Source organism: Arachis hypogaea, chromosome 17, assembly GCF_003086295.3.
Source record: "Arachis hypogaea cultivar Tifrunner chromosome 17, arahy.Tifrunner.gnm2.J5K5, whole genome shotgun sequence".
Lineage (NCBI taxonomy): Eukaryota > Viridiplantae > Streptophyta > Magnoliopsida > Fabales > Fabaceae > Arachis > Arachis hypogaea.
This window is the reverse complement of record NC_092052.1, coordinates 88,208,658-88,228,837: the sequence shown is the minus strand read 5'-3', so window position 1 is coordinate 88,228,837 and position 20,180 is coordinate 88,208,658.

The window sequence follows — 20,180 nt, the reverse complement described above, 5'->3', positions numbered from 1 at the left end:
CTAGGATAGGACCTCCAGTTCTCCATACCTTGCCAAGAGATTTTATTATTGTTAATTTATTTTACTTGTCATTTTAATATACCTGTGCACATTGCCCAGACTCCAAATTTCTCAAACCCCCAAATTTACAATCTCCATAACCAATAATAAGAACATACCTCCCTGCAATTCCTTGAGAAGACGACCCGAGGTTTGAATACTCGGTTATCAATTTTAAAGGGGTTTGTTACTTGTGACAACCAAAACGTTTGTACGAAGGGATTTTTGTCGGTTTAGAGACTATATCTACAACGCGACTGTTTTTATGACATTCTTTACTGGCAAAAATCTTAACGTCAAAATGGCGCCGTTGCCGGGGAATTGCAAACGTGTGCCTTATTATTGGTTATTGTAAATATTTTATTTTTTCTTGTTTATTTGTTTTTATTTTTGTTTTTATTTTTTCTTTTCCATAAATTAAGAGGTTATTTGTTTTTATTTAGTTATTAAAAAATTTTTTTTTTCAAAAATTTGTTCTTATTGTTCATCTTGATCTTCAAGTTGTTCTTCACATTCATCTTCACCTTCAAGCTGTTCTTAGTTGTTTTCTTCGTTTTGATCTAAAAATTTGAAATTTGGGTGTCATTTTATTGTTTTTCTCTTTCTTCATTAAATTCAAAAATATTTTTAATTTAATTTTTCAAAAAAAAATTTCAGATTTTTATTTTTAAATTTTTTATCTTATCTTATCTTATTTCAAAAATCAAATTTCAAAATTCATATTTAAAAATTTTCAAAATTTAAATTTAAAAATTTTCAAATTTCAAATTTCAAATTTCAAAAATTCAAATTTCAAAAATTTAAAATTCAAATTTCAAAATTTCAAATTTCAAATTTCAAATTTCAAAATTTAATTTTCAAATTCAAATAACCTTTTAGTTTAAATTTGTTTTTATTTTCATTTTTAATTTTTATTTACTACTATGAACTCTCACCCCTTTGGCTATGAGTCTGGTTACAATAATGTTGCAGGAAGAAGAAATCACAATGAGAACAGGCATCAAGGTTGAAACAATCAAAGATGGGAGGAGCCACAAGGATTTAATCAACCCTCATGGCAACAACCACCCCCAATGGACTATCAACAACCACCATCATATGCCTATGAACCTCCTCAACACAACTTGGGACCGCCATACTCACAAGCCTCTTTCCACCATTCACCTCCATATGACCCTAACCCACATCCACCATACCAACCACCTTATGAACCAAATGAACTATACATAGATCCACCCCAAACCTCCATGGAGAGAGCACTTACCGATCTAAACCATACTATACGAGCTCTCGCCGCCCAAATCAGACCACTAAATACCTTTAACAATCAACCCTCAAGCTCTAGTGCACTTCCTTTTCAATCACAGAATGATCTCCCCATCCCACCACCACCTCAATATCTGCCATCTCCATATCCATCAAACCAAGAGCACTATGATCCTACCTATTATAACCGAGTACATCAAGAGACAAAGGATCGTTTCAAGGAAACAGTGGATCGATTTCAGACAACCACTCAACAACTGGGGCAAGCATTAATTCAATGGGCTTCTAGGCGCTTAAATACACAAGGATCAGCCACAGCCCCATGTGGACAGTCTAGTAAAGAGCGTAGCATGAAGGAAATACAAGAAACCCCAGTGGACAAGACAGAGAATGAATTCGTACTAGAACAAGTAGAAAACGCTATCATTGTTCAAGAAGAAGAAGAAGTGGTTGAAGACTTAGGAGATGCAGAACCTCCATGGGAAAGTCCAGTCATAGAACCTCTTTCCAAGACGGTTAAATTTGATGCTGAGGAGGGTGTACAACCTCCAAAGCATATCATAGTTGAAGACTTGGAAGAGGTTGATCAAGAGATGGAGATTCAAGAAAAAGAAGTACAACCTCCTATGCCCTTGAAAAGCAATGAAGAGGAGATTGAACCGGAAGAAAGCTACCAAGAGGAAGAGGTTGAAATTGAAGAAGCTTGCAAAGAGGTGGTAATTATCAGAGAAGAGCACAAGGGAGTGGAACTTGCAATTTCATTAAAAATGCCTCCCCCTAAGTTGCCATCATCCTTCACAACATTCAAGTGGGCAAAATTCATATCCCTTAGCTTTCTAATCCCACTTGAATATAGGCTACCGGAGACGGATGGTCAACTTAGAGCTCTTTGTGGCATTAAGAGTAAGAGGAAGGTGGCCAGTGGTAAGAATTGTCCTGCAAGGTTCATCATGGTTGGAAGCTTTAAGTTTAAACGCAAAGGTTGGTGTAAAGCTCAACTGAATGGGTCTAAGAAGTTGTTTGGCCACTTTAGTGAGAATTCAGATTGCTTGCTACCCGGATGGAATCATGATAATCAACACAAAGACGGGTGTAAAAGCCATTTTTGGGATCCTGGAATCTGTTCTGACATCCAACACCCCAGGAGCCTAAGAATCTTTTTGAAGCTGCTCAAGGGTTTTACATGCCTAGTTTGGGACCCCGGAGGTTACTGGAATCATAAACACTGGAAGAGATTCCAGGATGAGTTCAAGCATAAGCCACCATAACAGGAAGCTCATCAAATGTCCAACTTAAGGACTTTAACTAAAAGTGCTAGGTGGGAGACAACCCACCATGGTATGATTGTTCCTTTTTCATTTTTATTTAGTTTTATTTGTTTTCTAGTTTTATTTTATTTTATTTTATTATATTGAACCTGGAGTTTTGCATAACATTCATCTTAACACTGCATTCTTCATTTTTCAGATTAAAAAAAAAAGCACGCACGCGACGCGGCAGCGTCGCTGACGCGTCTGTGTCACCAGTGCGTTAGGAGGAAAAGAAATTAAACAGAGAGTTATGCAGGAGCAGGGTTGGAGGCGTGCCAATCGCACAAATCACCCCACGCGACTGCGTCGCTGACGCGACCGCGTCACCTGGGAATAATGGCCTCCCAAGCGACCGCGTCACCCACGCGGTCGTGTGACCAGGATTTCGACGTCAAAAGAGTGCATGGCGGAAAGTTGAGCTGGAATTGGGCTGGATCCGTGCTAGCAGCATAAGCCCGGCCACGCGAACACGTCACCCACGCGTCCGTGTCATATTGGAAATAAGGCCACCCACGCGATCGCGTCGACCACGCGATCGCGTCACCCTGGATTTTGGCAATACTGAGTTTTGAACAGAGAGTTGTGCGACCGCGAGGCTGCACTAGCGCCACTAGCACAAATCGATTCACGCGATCACGTGCCCCACGCGTCCGCGTCACCCAACCTTATCGCGCACCACGCGACCGCGTCACCCACGCGACCGCGTCGCCAGCGCCGCACAACCTATCCAGATTAGTGCCAATTTTCTTATCTTCTTTTTTCTAATCCTAATTTCTTCCTTCTCTCTCCTTTCTCACTTTCTTTTTCTTCTTCTCATTCTTTTTCCCTCTCATTTTATTTTACTTCATTTATTTGCATATTTCATTCATTGCATTATTCTCATTGGTGTTGGAGTTTTATTTGGATAAGTGCCTTATTTTATTTGAGCACGTGGCTACTCGGAGAAGAGATTTGACAATTGACATTTACTTATGATTCTCATATACATTTGGATTACATTATTTTCATTCCTATTTTAACTTGCACACCCAATGTATTTGGGATTATCATTCACAATTTTCATCATTACACATGCTCTTTAATTTGGCACATTTATTACTTGATGCCTGAGCTATGCTTCTCATGCCTATTATTTGCATGTTTTTACCCTCTTGCATCTAATTATTTTGAATTGCCCTTTTTAATCCTTATTGTTGTCTTCCCTACATGTTGTAGCTACCATGTAGATGGACTATCATCTTTCCTTTGGCATTCCTTATCACTTGGAATTTCCTCCCTTCCGGTCTTAGTTTTCTATATTTCACACTCTTCCTTTTTCTTCTTCCTTAGGCATGGGTACCAAGAAAGGAAAAGAGAAGGCCACTGACAAGACACCAGCAAGGAAAGGAACCAAGAGATCTCCACCTAGGGGGCCTCCATCTACAAGCGTCAGTTGGAGCAACCCGTCTACCTACACATCTCAGCATGCACCGAGGACGGTGCAATCTTTAAGTGTGGGGAGGTCGATACCGATCTCCATGGGTTAGTTATTTCCTGACTCAACACCAAAATTTTTATTTTATTTGTTTGTTCATTGTTGTATTTGCATGTTTGATTGCATATTTGTTTGATTTTTTGCATATTTTACCACTTGGTTGAAGTAATATTTTCTTTTTCAAGAAAATTTTTAGAGAATTTCACTAATTTGAATAAAATTTAATGTTACACTTGTTTGAAGAGATATTATACTGGAACATGGTTTAGAGCTCGAACACACAAAACCTGTGAGATTTTGAGCCTATTTAAATTGGTTGCATTTTATCAACCAAAATTTTGTTTTAGTGTTTATTTTTCTCTCTAAAATTGTGATCTTTGTCTTGCTTAATTCTATATTTTCATGGTTTAATGTATGCATGCACTTACATGATTGAGGCCTTTGTTTCACTAAGCTTACATACCCATATGGCCTTACCTTTCATTATCCCTTGCAAACCAATGTTGAGCCTATTTTACCCCTTTGTTCTTTACTTTAGCTCATCACTAACTCTAAGCGAAAAAACAATAATGTCCTTAATTTGAATCCTTAGTTAGCTTAGACTAATGAAAATGCTTATGATTTAAGTGTGGGAAAAGTGGGTTTGAAAATGTTTGGTTTAAGAATTGGGTGTTATATATCTTTATGAAAATGTGAAAGAATGTTGAGAATATGTTCATGTATTCAATACTTTAATAATATGCATTGAGAAAAAAAAAGAAAAAAAAAGAAAAAAATAAAATAAAAAAAAGAGAGAAAAAATAAAGGAGAAAAAGAAGAGAAAAAGAGCAAATAAGTAAAAGGGGACAAAATGCCCCAAAGTAAGCGGTGAAAGCAATGCATATGAGTTGTACTTGAAATTAGAATGCATAATATGTGGGAAACATGGTTAAATAGATGGTTAGATGTTGTATTATGATTACATGGATTGTCTTAAGTTAGGTGGAAAGTTTAAGTTAATTAAGGATTCAGATTTTAGTCCACTTGACCAAATACAGTCCTACCTTGACCCTAACCCCATTACAACCCTTAAAAGACCTCTTGATTTGTGTATTTGTGCATTAAATTTATGTTGATTGTTAGATGAAGAGCAAGACTTAGAAAGCAAGGTTAGTAGAGAATTGAGAGATCGAACCTTAAACACTTGAGTGATTAGAGTGTATACACTACCAGTAAGGGTTCGATGCTCAATTCCTTGTTCCCTGATTTCATGAGCTATTTTCTTCTTGCAAGTCTATTTGTACTTCATTCTTATGATTTGAATTAGTGAAATCCAGTTCATATTTCCTCTTGAAAGATTTGTTTACTTTTAACTAAGTAGGTAGAATCATTTTGCATGTAGTTGCATTCATAGGATTGCATTTCATACATTCTACCATTCCTTTTCATCCTTATAGCTTCTCTTGAGCTTAGCATGAGGACATGCTAGTGTTTAAGTGTGGGGAGGTTGATAAACCACTATTTCATGGTTTATCTTGTGCTCAATTGAGTGGTTTTTATCTACTCTTTACCCACTTATTCATAATATTTGAATGGTTTTATATTTCCTTCCTGATTTTGTGCTATGATTGAAAACATGCTTCTTTGATCATATATTTGCTTATTGTTAATCCTCTCTTATTACCATTAGATACCTTGATATGTGTGTTAAGTGTTTTCAGATATTATAAGGCAGGAATGACTTGGAGGATGGGAAGAAAGCATGCAAAAGTGGAAGGAATGCAAGAAGTTGGAGAAATTGCTAAGCTGTCCAGCCTAACCTCTCTGCACTCAAATGGCTATAACTTTAGCTACAAAGGTCCAAACGATGTGGTTTCAATTGCGTTGAAAAGCTAACGTCCGGGGCTTTGATTTGATATATAATATGCTATTGTTCCCCTGACGCTAGGCGACGCAACAGCGTGATTCATGTGGCCGCGTCGCAGTGACGGAAACCAGCGCATTTGAATTCGCAACCAGCGAATTCTGGGCTATTTCTGACCCAGTTTGCGGCCCAGAAAATACAGATTAGAGGCTATAAAGTGGGGGAATGCATCCATTCATGAGAAGGCTCTCATATTCATAATTTTAGGAGTAGATGTAGTTTTTAGAGAGAGAGGTTCTCTCCTCTCTCTTAGGATTAGGATTTAGGATTTCTCTTAGTTTTAGGAGTGACTCTCAATCCCAGGTTCTTTATTTTTATTTACTTTCTCAATTTAATTTATGAACTCTATGTTAGAATTGATTTCTTTATTTAATATAATTTGAAGTATTTTCAGACTTATGATTGCTCTCTTTAATTTATCACTGCCCTTTGTGTATCCAAATTATTTTCATTCAAGTAGACATTTTTCTCTTTTGGCTTTGGTTGAGACATTGGTAACTCTTGAGTTATCAAACTCATTGTTGATTGAAAATTGGAATTAATTTGTCTACTTAACTTACCTTCATAGTTAGAGGTTAATAAGGTGGGGGAAGAATCCAATTCTCATCACAATTGATAAGGATAACTAGGATAGGACCTCCAGTTCTCCATACCTTGCCAAAAGATTTTATTATTGTTAATTTATTTTACTTGTCATTTAAATATACCTGTGCACATTGCCCAGACTCCAAATTTCTCAAACCCCCAAATTTACAATCTCCATAACCAATAATAAGAACATACCTCCCTGCAATTCCTTGAGAAGACGACCCGAGGTTTGAATACTCGGATATCAATTTTAAAGGGGTTTGTTACTTGTGACAACCAAAACGTTTGTACGAAGGGATTTTTGTCGGTTTAGAGACTATATCTACAACGCGACTATTTTTATGACATTCTTTACTGGCAAAAATCTTAACGTCAGTACTTCTGTAGCAGGAAATAACCCCTCTGCCTTACAGAAATAAAATATGGATCTGTACCGCAGGAAAGCGTTCTCAGTGGTCGCACCACTATCTATCTGACTGCCTTCACGCAGTAGATCATCATACAAGTATATCCGGCGTTGCCTTAGCGCAACAAATGAGTAAACACATCTCTTGGGCCTACAGAAATAGCACTACCGTAAGTGAACTTCGGCTTACAGGGATAGTTTAAACACAACACAACAACTTTCTGTAGGTGAACTTCAGCCTACAAAAATAACACCTTTGTAAGTGAACTTCGGCTTACAGAAATAGTGCCCCTGTAAGTGAACTTCGGCTTACAGGAATAGTCTAAACACAACACAACAAATTTCTGTAGGAGAACTTTGGCCTACAGAAATAACACCTCTGTAAGAGAACTTCGACTTACAGAAATAATGCCCCTGTAAGTGAACTTCGGCTTACAGGAATAATATAAACACAACAGAACAACTTTCTGTAGGTGAACTTCGGCCTACAGAAATAACACCTCTGTAAGTGAACTTCGGCTTACAGAAATAGCGCCCCTGTAAGTGAACTCGGCTTACAGGTATCACAACTCTCTGTAGGTGAACTTCGGCCTACAGGAGCAACACCCTGAGATACACAATTGATATTCACTGTAGGTGAACTTCGGCCTACAGGAATAACAACTCACTGTAGGTGAACTTGGGCCTACAGGACCTCTAGGGCCAATGGAAAAGCAGCAGATGAACATCCAACAGAACATCATGCTACAAGGCTTAACTCTTTATTCTTATACTCTTCTCTTTATATCTCTCTACTCTGTTCTGGTTTCTCTTTTCTCTGTATCTCTTTACTCTGTTTTAATTACTCTGTTATCTGTATCCCTTTTCTCTTCTCTGATTAGTCTTTTCATCTGTATCTATATTATTCTTTTTCTCTTTATCTCTTTACTTTACTCTGGTTACTCTGTTTTCTGTGTTTCTCTACTCTGCTCTGATTTCTCTGTTTAACGTATGTATTTAAAGCTTATATAAATTTCGGTATGAATAGTTAGTCTGTCCCAAGTATAGGTTCATTAAGTCTATACTGAAACAGTTTAACTTTTCATATAATACCTAACCCTAGTCGCAACACAAGTACTAACTAAGTTGCCCTAGTTCGTTCACTAGTCTCTGTCTGTTTTTCTGTCGTTTAAACTTTACAGACTTTTCTTTCGATTTTTATCTTTTCTTCAACTTTTTATCTTTTCTTTATCTTTGCCTCACTATCATGTTATTACCACTCCCTAAGTGTTTTATGAAGGTAATTATGAGATTCTGCACTTAAAGTTGTCTTTCTAAAGCTTTTACAGAAAATTGCCTTTTCCGTATTATTTTATTATTTTTATTAAAATATTATTTTTAATTAAATATTATTATTTAATATTTTATTATTATATATTATTTTAATACTAAATTTTCGAAAATTAACTTACCTTTTACTTTTAACCTTTAAAATTCACTTTTTACTACCCGTAACTTTTAATATTTCTACTTTTACCACCCTATCTTAAAGAAATTACCATATAACCCCTTAAACACCAAAAATTTTAATTCCTTTCCCTTTCTAAGATCTAAAAGGTGTTCTTCAATGTTCTTCATCACACTCAAAGTGTTCTTCGTGTTCTTCGTATGTTCTTCAAATTCTTTCTCTGTTTTTACCCGTTTTTCAGTCTTTTCAGCAACCGATTTTTACCAAAATTCAAAATAATTTTCCAGCCACTAAAACCCCATCTTTTCTACATGATTTTAACACAAATTGAACCTCAATTTAAGCTCTAGGGTTTCGTTTTCCAGCAGCCACAAGAACACACATTCATAGCTTGAATTTCATCAAATTTTCACCAAAATTTCAACAAGAATTACTCATACAAACAATCAATTTCAAGCACAGCCAAACCATATCATAATCACACAACTCAAACACAATCAATCAAGATTAAATTCGTCAATCCCTACCTGGTTTTGCTGCTCCTAATTCAGTTAGACTTTCAGGTGGTCCTTAAGCACTTTTTCCTCCTAAATCACATCAAGAACAACTTTAAATCCAAAACCTCTCAACTGACCAAATCTCACTCAACATGTTAGGAAGTGATTTTTAACCATAGACTTGGTGTAAATTCACGTTTCTTGGCCCTCAAGTCAAGTTAAGCATGATTCATAAGGAAAAACATCAAGAAAACACATGTTTTGCATGGTTTTCCTTGAAAACCAAATTGAAGAGGGAGGGAGACAGCCATCTCACCTTATTTCCAGACTTGATATGTTATATGGTTATGTAGAGGAAGAAGAGAGGATCATTTTGGTGAAATCGGAATTTTGATTTGAGTTTTAGTTCAGAAGAAATCAAGCTTTGAAGATTAAGTGTTTATGAAAGTTTCTCTCTTTTCTCTCTTGTTATTTTCGGCCAAAATGATGAAATGAGACAGCCTTGGAGCTCTTGGGGGTGTAAGGTGAGTTGTGATTGGTTGGCTTGGAGGTGGGTTAAAATAATATTAAAATATCTCAAGTGTACAACTACTAAAACTAGATGTATCGAAACACTTGTAAAAACATCTCTAAAAATTATTTTATGAGCTACTAGCATAAATGACACTAGTAACATATTTATTATGGGAATAAAACATGTATAATGAGGCCTTAGCATTGCTAAATTCATCAGAGAGTGCTGGTGCTAAGCTGCACCAGTAAACCGTAAACCTGGTTAAACCGATTTCCTGTTTTTAACTAAAACAGACCAGGTAACCTTATAATATCATTCAATCATCTTATAATACTAATATAATACTAATATTATACTATTATCTCTCTTCTATCATGAATCGAGTCCGGTTCGTCAAACTGAAACTATTTACAAAAAACCGAATCAAAACTCCTAACCGATACGGTTCAAAAACTAGGTTCTTTGTGACCGCGTTATCGAGCTTGCCTTAACTAAGGTCCTGAGTTAAAGATAATATAATGACAATGAGGATTAAGATACTTGTTGATATATCAGAGGTTCTCCCCTTACTGATCTTCCAGAGGTTTCCGTGCCTTCGAAAAAGATCTCGCATACTCGAAAATCACGGTTGTTACATTCTACCTTCCTAAAAGAAAATTTTGCCCTCAAAATTTCAGCCACATGTAGAATCCATCTTCAAGCAGTCTATTTCCTTCAAGCCATCCTGACAAAGATATCAGTTCGTTCCTTACAGCATCTAAATATCACATAGCCATGGCCATGGAGATCATAACAGCTATAAGAATAGTTGTGCCTCTCACGAATTTGTCGTTCGGAACTCGAATAAACCATGCCTATTCATAGTCATTGAGGTCTTATCCGTACCAAAAAATCAACATTAAGGTGATCAATCTTAATGTCTCAAGTTATGCATGAACATTCCCAAAATGAGTGCTCATAGACATTCATGCCATATGTATCCTAAAGATACCCTAACGGCATGAGACACACAAGCAGAGTATGCAATGAAGCAGAGTATTCACCCTTTTTGAGCTGGAAAGGGACCTCGGGGATCACCTTTTTCTTGGCCACAACTTCATAGAAGTGGTCTTGATGCACCCTTGAGATGAATCTCTCCATCTCCCATGACTCGGAGGTGGAAGCTTTTGCCTTCACTTTCTTCTTTCTAGAGGTTTCTCTGGCCTTTGGTGCCATAAATGGTTATGGAAAAATAAAAAGCAACACTTTTACCACACCAAACTTAGAAGGTTTGCTCGCCCTCGAGCAAAAGAAGAAAGAAAAGAGTAGAAGAAGAAAATGGAGGAAATAGAGGGGATTTTGTGGTTCGATCAAGGGGGAGAAGTAGTGTGTATGATGTGTGAAAATGAAGGAGTGAAGATGGGTTTATATAGGAGTGGAGAGAGGGGTATTTGGGGAAGAGGTATTGAGGTGATTGGTGGAGGGAATTTGGGGAAGGTTGTTATGGAGTGGTGTGAAGAAGAGAGAGAGAGATGAAGTAGGTGGGGATCCTATGGGGTCCACAGATCCTGAGGTGTCAAGGATTTCTCATCCCTGCACCATGTGGCGTGTAAACGCCCCCTTAATTGCCAATCCTGGCGTTAAACGCCAGGATGCTACCCATTTCTGGCATTTAACACCAGCTTTTCTCCCCTTTCTGGCGTTAAACGCCAGTAAGCTTTTCCTCCAGGGTGTGCTATTTTTAATACTATTTTTCATTCTTTTTTGCTTTTTTAGTTGTTTTTGTGACTTCACATGATCATCAACCTACAGAAAACATAAAATAACAATGGAAAATAAATAGATATGATTAAATTGGGTTGCCTCCCAACAAGCACTTCTTTAATGTCAATAGCTTGACAGTAGGCTCTCATGGAGCCTCACAGATACTCAGAGCATGATGATGGCCTCCCAACACCAAACTTAGAGTTTGAATGTGGGGGCTCTATTTGACTGTACATTGAGAGAAGCTTTTCATGCTTCCTCTCCATGGTTACAGAGGGAGATCCTTGAGCTTTAAACACAAGGGAGTCCTCATTCACTTGAAGGACCAATTCTCCTCTGTCAACATCAATCACAGCTTTTGTTGTGGCTAGGAAGGGTCTGCCAAGGATGATAGATTCATCCATACACTTCCCAGTGTCTAGGATTATAAAATTAGCAGGGATGTAGTGGCCTTCAACCTTTACCAAAACATCCTCTACAAGTCCATAAGCCTGTTTCCTTGAATTGTCTGCTATTTCTAGTGAGATTCTTGCAGCTTGTACCTCACGGATCCCTAGCTTCTCCATCATAGAGAGTGGCATGAGGTTTATACTTTACCCCAGGTCACACAGAGCCTTCTCAAAGGTCATGGTGCCTATGGTACAAGGTATTGAGAACTTTCCAGGATCCTGTCTCTTCTGAGGTAATCTCTGCCTAGTCAAGTCATCCAGTTCTTTGGTGAGCAAGGGGGATTCATCCTCCCAAGTCTCATTACCAAATAACTTGGCATTTAACTTCATGATTACTCCAAGGTACCTAGCAACTTGCTCTTCAGTAACATCTTCATCTTCTTCAGAGGAAGAATACTCATCAGAGCTCATGAATGGCAGAAGTAAATTCAATGGAATCCCTATGGTCTCTGTATGAGCCTCAGATTCCCATGGTTCCTCATTAGGGAACTCCTTGGAGGCCAGTGGACGTCCATTGAGGTCTTTCTCAATGGAAATCACTGCCTCTTCCTCCTCTCTAAGTTCGGCCGAGTGGGTAATGTTGATGGCCTTGCACTCTCTTTTTGGATTATCTTCTGTATTGCTTGGGAGAGTACTAGGAGGGAGTTCAGTAATTTTCTTACTCAGCTGACCCACTTGTGCCTCCAAATTTCTAATGGAGGATCTTGTTTCAGTCATGAAACTTTGAGTGGTTTTAATTAGATCAGAGACTATGGTTGCTAAGTCAGAATGGCTCTGCTTAGAATTCTCTATCTGTTGCTGAGAAGATGATGGAAAAGGCTTGCTATTGTTAAACCCATTTCTTCCACCATTACTGTTGTTGACGCCTTGTCGAGGCCTCTATTGATCCTTCCATGAGAGATTTGGGTGATTTCTCCATGAAGGATTATAGGTGTTTCCATAGGGTTCTCCCATGTAATTCACCTATTCCATTGCTGGGTTCTCAGGATCATAAGTTTCTTCTTTAGATGAAGCTTCTTTGGTACTGCCTGTTGCTGCTTGCATTCCAGACAGACTCTGAAAAATCATATTGACTTGCTGAGTCAATATTTTATTTTAAGCCAATATGGCATTCAGAGTGTCAATCTCAAGAACTCCTTTCTTTTGATTCGTCCCATTATTCACAGGATTCCTTTCAGAAGTGTACAGGAATTGGTTATTTGCAACCATTTCAATGAGTTCCTGAGCTTCTGTAGGCGTCTTCTTCAGATGAAGAGATCCTCCAGCAGAGCTGTCCAATGACATATTGGACAGTTCAGACAGACCATCATAGAAGATACCTATGATGCTCCACTCTGAAAGCATGTCAGAAGGACACCTTTTGATCAATTGCTTGTATCTTTCCCAAGCTTCATAGAGTGATTCACCTTCCTTCTGTCTAAAGGTTTGGACTTCCACTCTAAGCTTCCTCAATTTTTGAGGTGGAAAGAACTTTGCCAAGAAGGCATTGACTAGCTTTTCCCAAGAGTTCAGGCTTTCCTTAGGTTGTGAATCCAACCATATCCTAGCTCTGTCTCTTACAGCAAAAGGGAAGAGCATAAGTCTGTAGACCTCAGGGTCAACCCCATTGGTCTTGACAATGTCACAGATTTGCAAGAATTCAGCTAAGAACTGATGAGGATCTTCTAATGGAAGTCCATGAAACTTGCAATTCTGTTGCATTAGAGAAACTAATTGAGGCTTAAGCTTAAATTTGTTTTCTCCAATGGCAGGGATTGAGATGCTTCTCTTATAGAAGTCGGGAGTAGGTGCAGTAAAGTCACCAAGCACCTTCCTTGCATTGTTGGCATTGTTGTTGTTTTTGGCTGCCATGGCTTCTTCTTGTTTGAAAAGCTCTGTTAGGTCCTCTAGAGAGAGTTTTACTTTAGCTTTTCTTAGCTTTCTCTTCAAGGTCCTTTCAGGTTCAGGATTAGCCTCAACAAGAATGTCTTTGTTCTTACTCCTACTCATATGAAAGAGAGAGGAGAAGAAAGTATGGAATCCTCTATGTTATAATATAGAGATTCTTTGAGATGTCAGAGGAACAGAAAAATAGAAGTAGGAGGTAGAGAGGAGAGAATTCAAACTTATAGAGAGAGGTAGTCCAAATTGCACATTGAGAAAGAGTGCTAGTCCCTTAAATAGAAAAATGTGAGAAGGGGGGAAGAATTTTCGAAAACAAATTAAAAAGATTTGGAAATAATTAAAAGAAATTTTGAAAAATTGATTGATGATTTTCGAAAATTAGAATTGAGAAAGTAGTTAAGTAATTTTTGAAAAAGGTTTTAAAATTAGAAATAAAAAAGATATGACTGAAAATTATTTTGAAAGAGATGTGATTGAGAAGATATGATTGAGAAGATATGATTGAAAATCAAATAAAAAAAGAAAGTTTTAAAATTAAAGTTGATTACTTAACTAACAAGAAATTAAAAGATATGACTCTAGAATTTAAAATTTGATCCTTTCTTAATAGGCAAGTAACAACTTGAAAATTTTGAATTAAATCATTAATTGTAGCAAGGATTTTCGAAAATAGTAAAAAAATAGAAAATGGAAAGAAATTGATTTTGAAAAGATATGATTGAAAAGATATGATTTGAAAAAGATTTGATTTTGAAAAATTATGAAAATTTGAAAGAGATTTGAATTAAAAACAAAATCTTACCTCTTGTGCCATCCTGGCGTTAAACGCCCAGAATGGTATCCATTCTGGCGTTTAACGCCCAAAATACTACCCTTTTGGGCGTTTAACGCCCAGCCAGGTACCCTGGCTGGCGTTTAAACGTCAGTTTTCCTTCCTCACTGGGCGTTTTGAATGCCCAGCTTTTTCTGTTTAATTCCTCTGCTGAATGATCTGAATCTTCAATTCTCTGTATTATTTGACTTGAAAAGACATGGTTTTGAAAATTTTTTTGAATTTTTGATGATGAGAAATAATCAAAATGCAACTAATCATGAAAACTAAGAACAAACAAACAATGCATGCAAGACACCAAACTTAAAAATTTTTATATTAGAAACACTAACAAATTGAGAATGCATATGAGAAACAGCTAAACACACAAAACAAGAGAATTTAAAGATCAGAGCAAGGAAATCATCAAGAACATCATGAAGATTAATGAAGAACATAATGCATGTAATTTTTGAAAATTAGAAGAATTCAATTGACACCAAACTTAAAATTAGACACTAGATTCAAACAAGAAACATAAAATATTTTTGATTTTACGATTTTGTAAATTTTTTTTTGTGATTTTTCGAAAATTATATGGAAAAGAAAATAAAGAGATTCAAAATTTTTAATAAGAATTCCAAGAATCATGCAATGTTAGTCCAAAACTCCGGTCTAGGAATTAGACATGGCTTACTAGCCAGCCAAGCTTTCAGTGAAAGCTTCGGTCCAAAATACTAGACATGGCCAATGGCCAGCCAAGCTTTAGCAGATCATTACGTTCAATAGCAAGATTGATAGAAATCAACAAGCCCTTGTGATGATAAGTTGAAACCTCAGTCCAAAAGATTAGACATGGCTTCACAGCCAACTAGACTTCAACAAATCATCATGAAACTCTAGAATTCATTCTTAAAATCTCTGAAGAACAAAATAGAAATACATATTTTTTTTGAAATTTTTCGAAAAATAAAAAGTAAAAAGCTTAAACATAAAATAAAAATTACCTAATCTGAGCAACAAGATGAACCGTCAGTTGTCCAAACTCGAAAAATCCCTGGCAACGGCGCCAAAAACTTGGTGCACGAAATTGTGATAATCAATGCCGTCAACAACTTGGTACGCACAATTGTAATCTCAACTCCTTGTCACAACTCCGCACAACTAACTAGCAAGTGCACTGGGTCGTCCAAGTAATAAACCTTACGTGAGTAAGGGTCGATCCTACGGAGATTGTCAGCTTGAAGCAAGCTATGGTCATCTTGTAAATCTCAGTCAGGCAGATTCAAATGGTTATGGAGAATTAATAATTAAAAGATGAATAAAATATAAAATAAAGATAGAGATACTTATGTAATTCATTAGTGAGAATTTCAGATAAGCATAGGAAGATGCTTTGTTCCTTCTGAACCTCTGCTTTCTTATTGCCTTCATCTAATCATTCATACTCCTTTCCATGGCAAGCTTATGTTGGGTTTCACTGTTGTCAATGGCTACCTCCCGTCCACTCAGTGAAAATGGTCTAACTGCACTGTCACTGCACGGCTAATCAGCTGTTGGTTCTCGATAATGTTAGAATAGGATCCATTGATCCTTTTGCGTCTGTCACTACGCCCAACACTCGTGAGTTTGAAGTTCATCATAGTTATCCCTTCCCAGATCCTACTCGGAATACCACAGACAAGGTTTAGACATTTCGGATCTTAGGAATGCTGCCAATTGATTCTAGCCTATACCACGAAGACTCTGATCTCATGGACTGGAAGGCTCGGTTGTCAGGCAAGGCAACCATGCGTCATGAACCAAAAGGCTAAGAGATACGCACTCAAGCTATTGCAAGTAGAACGGAAGTGGTTGTCAAGCACGCATTCATAGGTGAGAATGATGATGAGTGTCACGGATCATCACATTCGTCAGGTTGAAGAACGAGTGTATATCTTAGAGAAGAAATAGGCTTGAATTGAATAGAAGAACAATAGTACTTTGCATTAATTCATGAGGAACAATAGAGCTCCACACCTTAATCTACGGTGTGTAGAAACTCCACCGTTGAAAATACATAAGAACAAAAGGTCTAGGCATGGCTGAATGGCCAGCCTCCCAAAGAGGGTTCAATCATCAAAACATGATTTAAAGATGATCAAAAGATGAATTGAAAGATGAAAATACAATAGCAAAAGGTCCTATTTTTAGAAAACTAGTAGCCTAGGGTTACAAAAATAAGTAATTAATGCAGAAATCCATTTCCGGGCCCACTTGGTGTGTGCTTGGGCTGAGCATTGAAGCTTTCATGTTTAGAGACTTTTCTTGGAGTTAAACGCCAGCTTTTATGCTAGTTTGGGCGTTTAACTCCAGCTTTTATGCCAGTTTTGGTGTTTTGACACCAGAATTTCTATGCTGACATGGAACGCCGGTTTGGGCCATCAAATCTTGGGCAAAGTACGGACTATAAAACATTGATGGAAATCCCAGGATGTCTACTTTCCAACGCAATTGAGAGCGCGCCAATTGTGCTTCTGTAGCTCCAGAAAATCCACTTTGAGTGCAGGGAGGTCAGAATCCAACAGCATCTGCAATTCTTTTTCAGCCTCTAAATCAGATTTTTGCTCAGGTCCCTCAATTTTAGCCAGAAAATACCTGAAATCACAGAAAAACACAAAAACTCATAGTAAAGTCCAGAAATGTGATTTTTATTTAAAAACTAATAAAAACATAATAAAAACTAACTAAAATATACTAAAAACATACTAAAAACAATGCCAAAAAGCGTATAAATTATCTGCTCATCAGCAATCCACGTGCTCTGCTTGGGTGGTTGTGCGTACGCACATGTCTCTGAGCTCACTCCTTTGATTTCTCTTGCTTCCTCCACTTTGCATGCTCTTCTTCCATTTTCTCCAATCCATTCCTACATTATATACCTGAAAGCACTCACCAACAACATCAAGGCATCGAATGGAAGGCAAATGGAATAAAATAGATTCAATTGAGTATAAAAGAGCATATTTTGATGATCAAGTACAAATTGGGAGGAGAGATCAAAAGCATGCTATTTAAGGGAATAAGTGTGAGTTTATGTGATGAAAAATCCATTCAATTCTAACCAAAAATCATCATCAAATATTGATTCATCAATTTTTCCACACTTAAACACTAGCATGTCCTCATGCTAAACACATAAAGGAGATAGATGAAAAGGGAAAATGACTTATGCTATATACTACTTAAATGCATGCAACTATCCTACGACTAATCTCTAATATGTACTCTGATGAGAGTTGGTAGAAACAAACCATGAAATTCCAATCCATCACAAGAAAACTTTAGGGCCCATGCAAAGAGTCCATGCATTAAGATCAATATCCAAATAATTGAATTGAAGTTGTTAAAACTATCCAATCAAACAACTTGCAAGAAGATAGAGTATGAGGTGTAAAAACATGGAATTGAGCAATCGAACCCCTCACCGGATGTGTATCCACTCAATTCACTCAGCGTTTAGGGTTTAACCACTCAATTCTCCTTTTATCATGCTTTTCAAAGATTTACAATTCATCTAACAATCAACTAGTATTTAGTGCATGAATAACAAGTATCATGAGGTCTTTAAAGGGATGTAATGGGGCTAGGGTTTAGGTAGGATGAAGTTTGGTCAAGTGGACTTAAAGAATTAATTCTATGATTAGCTTGAATGTCCTCCTAATCCTACATCACCAATATACACATAACAATGCAACCTTCTCACCTATTTTCTTTTTATATCTCATCTTACTCATGCATTTTCTTTTCAAACATGGCATATGCATCCTTTATTTACTCTTTTACTTTTACTTTGTTATGCACAAGTTTTTTTTTTTTTTTAAATTGAACTATGAATGCATTTGTTTCAATTAATGAAATGTATGAGCATTACCTAATTCCCAAAAATTTTCACAAAGAATTCATGCCTTTATCACCAATGCTTCCTAAATTTCCCCTAAACTTAGAATTTACACACTAATCTACCCAAGCTAATCAATGAATAATTCAAGGACATCAATGGTTTTCCGCTTAAGGGGCGTAATGTGCTATCATCAGAACAAAAGGGGATCCATAGGCTCAAAGGGATTCACAAAGGTGAATGCAAGGGTTGGCCATATAAGTTAGTAAGTTTATCATCAAAGATGGCCTCAATCATGCTAAATGCATCCAAACACAAATACAGGACATAAAGAATCGTGCAAATCAATGATCACAATAAAAAAGGAGTACAATCACACATAATAACAACATTATGGCTGAAAGATGCAACCATCTATTAAAGCTCAAATCTCACAAAGTATGTTTTTCAAGCTCCTTTTTCCATGTTCTATAAACAAAATACTCCAAGCAAGTTGGTAAAATAATTTTTCCTCAATTCAATCAATGGTATGCCTTTAGAAAAGGATTTCATGAAAATTCCTTGGTGTTTCACCACTTATTCATCATATCATGCAGAATGCAAATATCAACTACTAAATATCCATAAACGATAAAGAAATATTCACAACAAACCAAACAAGATGCAATAGGAATAAAGCTACTCAAAATAAAGAAAAAGTACTACAAGAAACATTGCAAAGTGTCTTTAAGAAAGAAATTTTTACCCCCCTTGATGTCATCGATCCTCCCTCACACTTAAATTGTGCACGGTCCTCCATGCATGCTCATGATCCAGGAGGATGAAGAGGGGGCCACCTACAGCTGGTGGGCTCAAAAATAGGAAGGTCAACTGCATCAAGCTCCTCCCCAGGTAGCTCGGATGAAGCTGGAGGAATCGCGCGGGGTTCTCTTCTTTCTAACTTTGCCGCTATCCACTCAAAATGTTTGTACTCCAAATGCTCCATGTGGTGGATATCGTGCAAGATATCGTGGAATAGATCCGGAAGAGGACGGAGAAAAGGTAAAGCAGTTGATGGAGTTGGTAGACTTGATGGTCGTGCTGTGGGTGTCTTCCTCTTGGAGGGGGTTGTTTTTGTTGATCTCTCCAAATCTACCCTCGAAATGAACTTGTTGCCTCTAGGAAACTCAAGTATTATATCCATTGGTCGCCTCTCTACCCCCGCTGCATTTGCTAAGCGCATCACCATCGATGGAAATGGAATGCTGACATTCTTCTTCTCAATCAATTTCCAAATCGATTTGCACAATAAGGGAAAGATGGCTATATGGTTCCCTTGCATAATAGCCCAAAGTAGCAAAGCAGTTCTAAATCTCACATGGGTAGTATGGGTGCTCGGGATGATGTAGTTCGCCACAATTTGATGCCATATACGAGCTTCAGCATTCAAATCAGAGTATGCAATACTAGTGGGAACATAATTCTTCCATTTGCCATACTAGTGCGATCGCTGCGGCCAGAGGGGATGCAAAAGGATGTGCGGATGAACAAAGACGTGTGGCCGCACAGATAGAGTTTTATTTTTTATTTTTTATTTTTTGAACTTGAGGTCAAAGGCTTGTATGCGTGCGCACACAGGTCCGTGCTTACGCACAGAGGTTGGGAATGGGGGACTTTATGCCCATGCACAAGCTGTTCTTTCGCTGCCACCAGAGGGGCTATCAAGCTACGTGCGGATGCACACGTCTGTGCGGCCACACAGATGGAGCAGGAAAGGGAGTGCATATGGTCGCACGCAGATGAGCGCTCGCTTAGGGAAAGGAAAACTGGCAGCACGCACGCACAGGCTGTGCTGGCACTGCGACCAGAGGGTAAATCAAAGCTCGTGCGGATGCACAGGCTGATATGTCCGCACAGATGGAGAAAATTTCAGGGCTGTGCGGATGCACAGGTGGGTGCGGACGCACAGATGCTACCTTTACGGTTGGGT